The 10492-nt window shown below is 40.2% G+C and overlaps 1 protein-coding gene across 1 annotated transcript in view; it reads right to left on the reverse strand.

Moving 5' to 3' along the window:
• LOC118395558 (WD repeat-containing protein 17) overlaps window positions 1–9213 on the reverse strand; it is a 32125-nt gene extending 22912 nt beyond the window's left edge. The window contains exon 1 of the mRNA XM_052464680.1: window positions 9167–9213. The gene's annotated coding sequence lies outside the window, so the exon portion shown is untranslated. The remainder of the gene's footprint in view (window positions 1–9166) is intronic.
• Between the last annotated feature and the right edge of the window lie 1279 nt (window positions 9214–10492).

Below are 10492 nucleotides of genomic sequence, written 5' to 3' on the forward strand. Positions count from 1 at the left end.
GACTCACATCCCAGCACCCTCGGCTGCGGGGGTGAGCGACAGAGAGGAAACTTGGTGCCGTGTTACCTAGGCGATGGAGGCAGACTCAGGAAGGCTGTTCAACTGAAGTAGCCCTGAGCACTGCTTGAGGGAGAGAAAAAGAGAGACGGGGGGAGAGATAGAGAAGTGAGGAGAGGGAGAACAGACAGAGAGTGTGAGTGAGAAAGAGAGGTGTAAGTTGCTCATCCTTACTGAAAGAGTTAAACCATCCATTCAGAGTATGAATGATAAAATCATAACTATAAAACGGGTGATTTGAGCCCTGAATGCTGATTGGCTGAAAGCTGTGGTATATCAGACAGTATACCATGGGTATGACAAAAAACATTATTTACTGGTCTAATTACATTGGTAACCAGTTATAATATCAATAAGGTATTGTGGTATATGGCCAATATACCACGGGTAAGGGCTGTATCCAGGCACTCTACATTCCGTAGTGCATAAGAACAGCCTTTAGCCGTGGTATATTGGCCATATACCACACCCCCCCGGGCCTTATTGCTTAAGCATAGACTAATGACACCAAGTCCTGCTTTTTTGCCGAGTTGCCTGACAATGCACTCTCCGTTAAGCTACATTATTAATACTACAGCTACAGCCAGTCGTTAGACTGCTAAACCAATCTCTTGATGAGACGTGTCCTGCAGGACTACTTGGCTGGAAGCTCTACACACTGCTGTGGTGATGGTGTGTTACTGGTCACAGAGACCAAGGACAATCCAAGGAGAGGAGCACAGCAGGACGAACCAGTCCACAACCGAATAAAGAGTTTTACAACATTCTATCCTTTTCTTGAACCCCTCCCATTCTCTAGTATGATGCCTGGCATGTATGATCAACAAGTCTAATGAATTCAATTCCTCACCACAACCAAATTAATTCAAATGTTTTTGAAGACGACTGGAATGCAAAATGCAAGACCGCGGTTATGCTCACTGGGTAAGATTATTCAGACTCCTAGGCCTATATCAGCTCTGCACATGAAAGCTGGGGATGTTTTCAAAGGCTCTATATCGCTGCAGCCACGTTGCCTTTACTGCCAAGGGAAGAACAGCCGTACGGTTTAATTAGCCACCAAAGGACCAGAGGTTTTTGTAACCTTGCAGCAGCACGATCTACAAATGCCAGTCATATGCTGCCTCTCTCTCCACTTTGCCGTCGAGTCCCCCCCTTTCCTTCTAACTCTGGGTATTTAATTTAATTGATTTCAGGAAGATTAGGTCTAATTGGCATGAAATGTAATGGAATTTACATGACCAAAACAAATTATGACAAGAATAAAAACTCTCTCTCTCTTCCTTAGGGTTGATTTTGATTTCTATAAAATGATTAACAGTGTGGAGATGTTTCAGGAGGTATGGGGGGGGGGTCAGGGGGGTTGTCTGTACAACAGGAGAGGAGGGCTTGGATGTATGTTTGTAATGTGGTTCTGGATTGGGAATTGTATTGTACTGTGTTGTTGTGTACTGTGTAATGCGATTGTATGGAGGTTCGGGTGGCACGCAATGTGTTTTTATGGGGGTTAATGTGTTGTTTTTAGTGGAATGAGTCTCTCTCTCAATTCAATTCGAAAGGCTTTATTGGCACGGGGAAAAAGAGAATAAACAAAAGTGAAATTAACAAAAGAAAAATGAACAGTTAACAAACGTTTCAAAGGAATAGAGACTTTTAAAATGTCATATTATAGCTACGTACAGTGTTATAACAATGTGCAAATAGTTAAAGTACAAAAGGTAAAATAAAAAAAACATAAATATGGGTTGTATTTACAATGGTCTCTCTCTCTGCCCTGTCTACTCTGACAAGCTAGCCGTCGGTTGATCATGAAGAAGAGAAGACTATATTATTCACCTCTATTTATTCCTTCTGTTCATGGTGGAAAGAATGAAGGATGTCCACACTGACAACACACACCAGAAGTGTTTTCCAATACACACCAGAGGAGTTTTCCAATACACACCAGCAGTGTTTTCCAATACACACCAGAGGAGTTTACCAATACACCCCAGAGGAGTTTTCCAATACACACCAGAAGTGTTTTCCAATACACACCAGAAGTGTTTTCCAATACACACCAGAAGTGTTTTCCAATACACACCAGAGGAGTTTTCCAATACACACCAGAAGTGTTTTCCAATACACACCAGAGGAGTTTTCCAATACACACCAGAAGTGTTTTCCAATACACACCAGAAGTGTTTTCCAATACACACCAGAGGAGTTTTCCAATACACACCAGAAGTGTTTTCCAATACACACCAGAGGAGTTTTCCAATACACACCATAAGTGTTTTCCAATACACACCAGAAGTGTTTTCCAATACACACCAGAAGTGTTTTCCAATACACACCAGAAGTGTTTTCCAATACACACCAGAAGTGTTTTCCAATACACACCAATACACACCAGAGGAGTTTTCCAATACACACCAGAAGTGTTTTCCAATACACACCAGAAGTGTTTTCCAATACACACCAGAAGTGTTTTCCAATACACACCAGAAGTGTTTTCCAATACACACCAGAGGAATTTTCCAATACACACCAGAGGAGTTTTCCAATACACACCAGAAGTGTTTTCCAATACACACCAGAAGTGTTTTCCAATACACACCAGAAGTGTTTTCCAATACACACCAGAAGTGTTTTCCAATACACACCAGAAGTGTTTTCCAATACACACCAGAAGTGTTTTCCAATACACACCAGAAGTGTTTTCCAATACACACCAGAGGAGTTTTCCAATACACACCAGAAGTGTTTTCCAATACACACCAGAAGTGTTTTCCAATATAGTGTTTATGGATCTCTTTTTATGGAAACACAAGAGGCAATCAAAGTTGTGCAATGAAGCATATGAAATAATCTGTGAAAAGTGTTGCTCTCGGGCAATTCCACGGCAACGGAATTGCGCTGAGAATTAGATTTTTCACTTTAAAATGGATGCCAAACAAAAAACATTGATTCAAAAGTCGAACAAACCATACAACTCTATGCACAAGGACTACTTTTGACACGTTACACTGCACATTTGACTAAAACACAGTTACTGGAAGAACTGTGAAGATTTTGGTAACATAATGTTAAATATCTGCTCTGAATTAAGATTCAAAGATGTCTGCAGAAATAATGGAGTGTCAGCTATGACATGACACCTTAACTTTAAAAAATTATATTTTGGTATTGAACTACAGTAAGTGAAGTGGATTTACAATCGGTAACGGAATTGCAGGAACGGAATTTCATCATGGGTCCATGGTCTGTACTATACAGAAGTGCATAATTATGGATATGAATGTCATTCTCTTCATGGTGATGTATCCTAACCAGGTACACAAAGGTAGTAATGTGCAATATCCTCCTTCACATACTTGGGTTTTATTCTACACACTATTACTTTAATGTGCTTCTGGCCCCAATCAAGAACATATTTGGTTGGTCTGGACCGGACCAATCATAGCCGTCTATGTTTCACAAGTTTGAACATCAAAGTGCAGCACAGAAGAGCTCAGTAGTGTAGAGTTCAGTACAGTACAGTACAGTTCAGTAGAGTAGAGCAGAGCAGAGCTCAGTACAGTACAGTAGAGCAGAGCAGAGCAGAGTAGAGTAGAGTAGAGTAGAGTAGAGTAGAGTAGAGTTCAGTAGAGTAGAGCAGAGCAGAGTTCAGTAGAGTAGAGTAGAGCAGAGCAGAGTTCAGTACAGTACAGTACAGTACAGTAGAGCAGAGCAGAGCAGAGCAGAGCAAAGCAGTTCAGTAGAGTAGAGTAGAGTAGAGTAGAGTAGAGTAGAGTAGAGTAGAGTAGAGTAGAGCAGAGTTCAGTACAGTACAGTAGAGTAGAGTTCAGTAGAGTAGAGCAGAGCAGAGTTCAGTAGAGTAGAGTAGAGCAGAGCAGAGTTCAGTACAGTAGAGTAGAGTAGAGTAGAGTAGAGTTCAGTAGAGTAGAGCAGAGCAGAGCAGAGTTCAGTAGAGTAGAGTAGAGCAGAGCTCAGTATAGTAGAGTAGAGTAGAGTTCAGTAGAGTAGAATAGAGCAGAGCAGAGCTCAGTACAGTAAAGTAGAGTAGAGTTCAGTAGAGTAGAGCAGAGTTCAGTACAGCAGAGTAGAGCAGAGCAGAGTTCAGTAGCGTAGAGTAGAGCAGAGCTCAGTACAGTACAGTAGAGTAGAGTTCAGTAGAGTAGAGTAGAGTAGAGTTCAGTTCAGTACAGTACAGCACAGTAAAGTAGAGTATAGTTCAGTACACTACAGTACTTTACATTATAGTGTACTCAACTCTAGTGTGCTCTACTGTGTACTGTACTCTACTTGTCTTTACTGTACTGTACTCTACTGTACTGTGCTGTACAAATTTGTGAAACTAGTTGTGGTTTGTGACAACTATGATTTCCGATTGTAGCCAATTCAATTCCAAAAATTACCGTTAATCACCGTTAGTGATTTGTTGGAAATTCCGTTACTGATTTGGTAACAGATTTTAGAGTTTTATTCACTTGATAATGCATAAAAAACTATAACTAATTGGTAGGTCCACCTTTACTTGTTACTTGTGTGAACTTTCCTTATCCTCCCTCCTCATCAGGGAGAGAAATTAGAAAGTGTCTTACAGATACGTCAGTTTTTGGGACTGGAATTTCAAGGCACAAGGCAGTGTTTCTTCAACTGACAGAAGGCAGAAACATTTCTCCAAAACGTAATACTAGTGTTGATGTTACTTAACATTTAAGACTTTTTCCTGGTACATGTTTTTTAAGGCCCCTTTTTCATCTGTTAGACCAGAAATCAAAGTCTGCTTATTCCCAATTTTTAGGATGTAAAATGATTGAAAGATTTATATATGCCTTAATTTAAAAAATATATACATAGTCTTATCTTTTATTGGACATCCAGTTTGATATGCTCCTATGAACTTCACATGCTGGTACTCATGGATCCTTTTACATGGAAATGACCTTTTACATCAAGTACTAATCTACATGTAAGGCTACGTATAGATTCAAAGCATTTCAAAGAAATGAAAACCATTTATAAGGAAGGACTGCTGGACATAAATGGACACTAAATCCTTAATAATTTATAAGGAAGGACTGCTGGACATAAATGGACACTAAATCCTTAATCATTTATAAGGAAGGACTGCTGGACATAAATGGACACTAAATCCTTAATCATTTATAAGGAAGGACTGCTGGACATAAATAATAAATCCTTATTTTATAAGGAAGGACTGCTGGACATAAATGGACACTAAATCCTTAATCATTTATAAGGAAGGACTGCTGGACATAAATGGACACTAAATCCTTAATCATTTATAAGGAAGGACTGCTGGACATAAATGGACACTAAATCCTTAATAATTTATAAGGAAGGACTGCTGGACATAAATGGACACTAAATCCTTAATAATTTATAAGGAAGGACTGCTGGACATAAATGGACACTAAATCCTTAATCATTTATAAGGAAGGACTGCTGGACATAAATGGACACTAAATCCTTAATCATTTATAAGGAAGGACTGCTGGACATAAATGGACACTAAATCCTTAATCATTTATAAGGAAGGACTGCTGGACATAAATGGACACTAAATCCTTAATCATTTATAAGGAAGGACTGCTGGACATAAATGGACACTAAATCCTTAATCCGTTGAAGAAACAACAAACAGCAGTAACGTTTCAATTCAACATGTTAACATATAGCCTTAAAATTCCAGTTTCCAATTCCATACGCTACAAAATTGATATTTCGCTGTGTGGCTACATGAGAGTGGAACAGGACTAGGTCTACGTTGTTGCCATCCACACACACACACACACACACACACACACACACACACACACACACACACACACACACACACACACACACACACACACACACACACACACACACACACACACACACACACACACACACACACACACACACACACCCCTCTGTGCCCTAAGGCGATCAGCATGATTGTCAGTGAAAGTGACTTGCAGAGGATACTGAACTAAGTCTGATTTCCTATTGGCTGAAGTCTGGTCCTGTGCTCATGGTAGACTAAATGCCACCTGACATCAACTAATCTGTGTCACAAATGAAACCCTTTTCCCTATGTAGTGCACTACTTTTGACTAAAGTCCTATGGCACACAAATAACGTGCACTACATAGGGAATAGGATGCCATTTGGGACACAACCCTGGCCTACAGGCTACAGGAGCCATTCACTCACCCTGACACACTACTATCTAGTAAGAACCTGAGTCGTGCGTTGCATGTCAGTAGGTAGGATGATTATCCATACTCTATCCTCTCTCTTCTCCCTGACCCCTGACCTTAGAGTGTGAGATGCCATGGATTGAGTTGAATAGATTGAATTATTTGAAATCAAATCACATTTTATTTGTCACATACACATGGTTAGCAGATGTTAATGCGAGTGTAGCGAGTGTAGCGAGTGTAACGAGTGTAGCGAGTGTAGCGAAATGCTTGTGGTTGTGTGTGTGTGTCGGACTATTTCCACCTGAGAACGCCATTCATGTTGTGTCAGATCTGTGTTGCGTGTGGACCTACGGAAATATGCATGGTGGAAACCAAACACCTCCTAGGACCATGTTGTTGACCTGTGGGAATGGTGTATAAGTGCTACTGAAATGAAACCAGAGCGACACTGTATCCCCGATCTAACTGTTAATAATGCAGATGGTTCACCATAATATCCTCCATCGATAGGCTTTCCATAACGCCGTGCTATCAGTAGTTTAGTTGAGTCACATCCAGTTAGAAACAGAGATTAACTAATTCGACACATGGAAGAATAGGCCAGCATCTGAACTGTTTTATCGCTTGTTAGGTAGGCTACAACTTACTGCGCAACAAAACAATAAGTTAAATCTACATTTGGAGAGCTTGGGACGATAAGGTTCTATCTGCAACAAGGTGGTTCTGAGATAATTGGCTTTAAGTTCAGAACCCTTATTGGTTTGAATGGTGTCAGCAATTATTATATGTTATTCTTTTGAACCTCACAACAGGATTTAGGGTATAGCACATGACGTATTCCACATTTACAACCTGAATTCAAAATGGATCTACAAAAAAAAAATCCACACCTATCTACAGACAATACCCCACGATGACAAAGTGAAAACATGTTTGTATACATTTTTGCAAATTTATTGAAAATGAAATACAGAAATATCTTTCACACCCGAGTCAGTTTTCACACCCGAGTCAATACATGTTAGAATCACCTTTGTCAGCGATTACAGCTGTGAGTCTTTCTTGGTTAGTCTCGAAGAGCTTTGCACACCTGGGATTGTACAATATTTGCACATTATTATTTTTAAAATTCTTCAGGCTTTGTCAAGTTGGCTGTTGATTCTTGCTATACAGCCATTTTCAAATCTTGCCATAGATTTTCTAAGGCAATCAAGAACATTCAATGTATTCTTGGTAAGCAACTCCAGTGTATATTTGTCCTTGTGTTCTAGATTAGTGTCCTGCTGAAAGTTGAACTTGTGTTCCAGTGTCTGGTGGAAAGCAGACTGAACCAGGTTTTTCTCTAGGATTTTGATCTATTACATTTATTTTTATCCCAAAAAACTCCCTAGCCTTTGCCGATGGCAAGAATACCCATAACATGATGCAGTCACCACCATGCTTGAAAATATGAAGCGTGATACAGGTTAAGTTAAAGTTACCCACAGGGTTCTTGATTGTCAACGTGACTGTGATTGTACAGGTGTGCATCCGGGCTGGATGACATTATTTACAGGCTGATATACATCACCTTTCACAGTACCTGCACTGTATTTATAAACTGTTGACCAATCGAGAGCTTGGGACTTTAAGATGGGACACAACCTCTGCAGACTCAAGACTAGGTTATATCAACAGACACGTTTAAACGCTTCTCTCCCTATTTCCCCAATATCATGCTGGACTGTATTTAGGACAGTATGGCATCTATTTGCTCTTCTCTTCCCCAGTACTTGGATGATACAGTACGCAGAGCCACTAGCAGCTAATAATAGCTTAGTCTTAATTAATTCAGTCAGTTCATGTGTGAAAACGAAACACCTGTTACTCGCTACAGTATTCTCAGTGGATTCTGTCTATCGTTCCTCTCCTCTAACTGACGCTGACCGTTTAGGAGACGTTTAATGACGTGGTGATTTGCTGACAGGTGGTTGATGACAGTGTACTGTGTAACGTCTGAGTTTACATGCCTGTGATATGTGGTTGTCCCACCTAGCTATCCTAAGATGAATGCGCTGACTTTGCTCTGGATAAGAGCGTCTGCTAAATGACGACAATGCCAATGTGAAATGTTAATAGAGGCCTCTGAGTATGGCACTGCTGCTGTCAGTGTGGCGAGACAGAGAAAATCCACCTGGGAACGCAGTGTTCCACTGCAAGCAAGGCGCCAATGCAAAACGCAGCCCAACGTGTGATAACATAAAACACAGGTGAACATGAGGATTGTAGGCATTTGCCATTCAACACATCAACATGTCGTTGGCAGTGGTAGGCTTTTACTTACATGAAACACTGGGCAACAGTACCTTAGCACTGCTGTCTGATGGATCAAACTCATCTGCAATAATAGCATTCATGCTAAAACCACCAATATAATGATTCACATGCTTACGTGTAGAATAAATAGTATTTTGTGTAAACTCTGCATGCTACACTGTTGTCCCAGATTTACTGTAACATATCAGATGGACTAGGCTACTTAGCACTTGCTTAGTTTATCCTACCACGTATCATAGTCGCATAAGCTGCAACTACATTACAATACTCACTCTGTCCAAGAGCATGACCCGTGCAACGTGTAAGTTACAAGCAAGTTTATCCTGCATACATGACACAATGTGTTGACATATGGGTTGTGGACACAGAGTTCCAGCGAGTTACCACAGTATCTAAGGGTGCGTTGCGACTCCACTCCAGTCTATTCAATACGATTAGCCTAATAACCCACACATGGTTATGTATTTATGAGCTAATTAAACCACAAATCATGTTTAAAATACTACACGTAATCTGTCGGAGTTCCTGAAGAATTTAGGGACGTTTTAAAACCATTCAAAGTGGAATAAGAAAGTGCCCATCTTGAGTCTTCTTACCTTCGGTGATCCTGTCAGTGGACAGCGAAGTGGTGCTGAAATCGCTGCTCAGACAAAAATTGTCAGAGTTAGAGGACGTGGTAGGCTCAAATAGGCTTTGCTGCGGCTGCAACGATTGGCTACTTCAGCGGACGGTTTCAGCCACGTTCTTATTTTCTGGACGTCCATTGATTGTTTAGCCTGGCAATCAAAGATACTAGGCGTCAGTTTCACGGTTAAAGGCATATCGGTGGTTTATTTCGAGTCATATTGACCAGTAAGCGGTGCGTAGCCGCCATAGATAGGCGTCGCCTGATTGTAAATCCAACCAAAATAACTCGATCATTTTCTATTCCATTATTAGAACATTCGAAATACTCACGTATTCTAATTCGTAATTCCAAGCACTGTGTGTAATGACAATGGATATAGCCTACATTGGCTACAACACATTTAGTTGTGGTGTTCCCTATCATGATCGTCTTACGTAATAATAATATAAGTCATGTATCATTTAAGAAAATCGGTGGGAATTGATTGACTGGATAAATAGACGTTATATGAAAATATATTTGGGTAATTCAAAGCTGATGATAGCCTACACATTACCACATTGCTTTGTGAATCAGTCAGATTAAAAACTAATAATAAATTGGTAAACAATGTGCCTGCATTTGTGAGTAAAAAGAGGAGGGGTGTATAATGCGCACCAAGCTGAATGCACCAAACGGAAAAACAATATTGAGTGCGACTCCCAATTATAATGAACGATACATGTGTCCTACTACGGAATGACCAGAAGATAGCAGCACTACTCTGGCTAAAACATCTGTTTCTCAGTCTACTGCAGGAGGGAAACTGTCTGTTTAATAACAGCAGTGAAAGAATGAGAGCAATGTGAGTGTGTGAATTTACACGACAGGCGAAGGCTGACGGATCAGAAATGATTGAAATGGACTGACATGACTTGTGCACAGGTGCAATGTTGCCAATTCTTAAGCCCAAAAAGCTACATTTATAATGTAAATAAATATTGATGGAATCCGACATTAAATTATAATTTCAGTATAAGTAATTCAGTATATAATATATTTTTCAGCTATAATATTTGTGTACAGAAATATGCTATTCGCATCAGGAGAGTAGCAAATAATAGGAAAGCAATTCACATACAGCACCATATCATTCATTATACGTGCCTATGGAAGGACTAGGTAGAGACGTCATTTCCCCTAAAATTGATAAACAACAACCACAGGAAGGGGTGGGTGTGTATATGTACTGTATGTGTGTGTGTGTGTGTGTGTGTGTGTGTGTGTGTGTGTGTGTGTGTGTGTGTGTGTGTGT

The sequence above is a fragment of the Oncorhynchus keta genome, chromosome 16 (genome assembly GCF_023373465.1).
Source record: "Oncorhynchus keta strain PuntledgeMale-10-30-2019 chromosome 16, Oket_V2, whole genome shotgun sequence".
Classification (NCBI taxonomy): domain Eukaryota; kingdom Metazoa; phylum Chordata; class Actinopteri; order Salmoniformes; family Salmonidae; genus Oncorhynchus; species Oncorhynchus keta.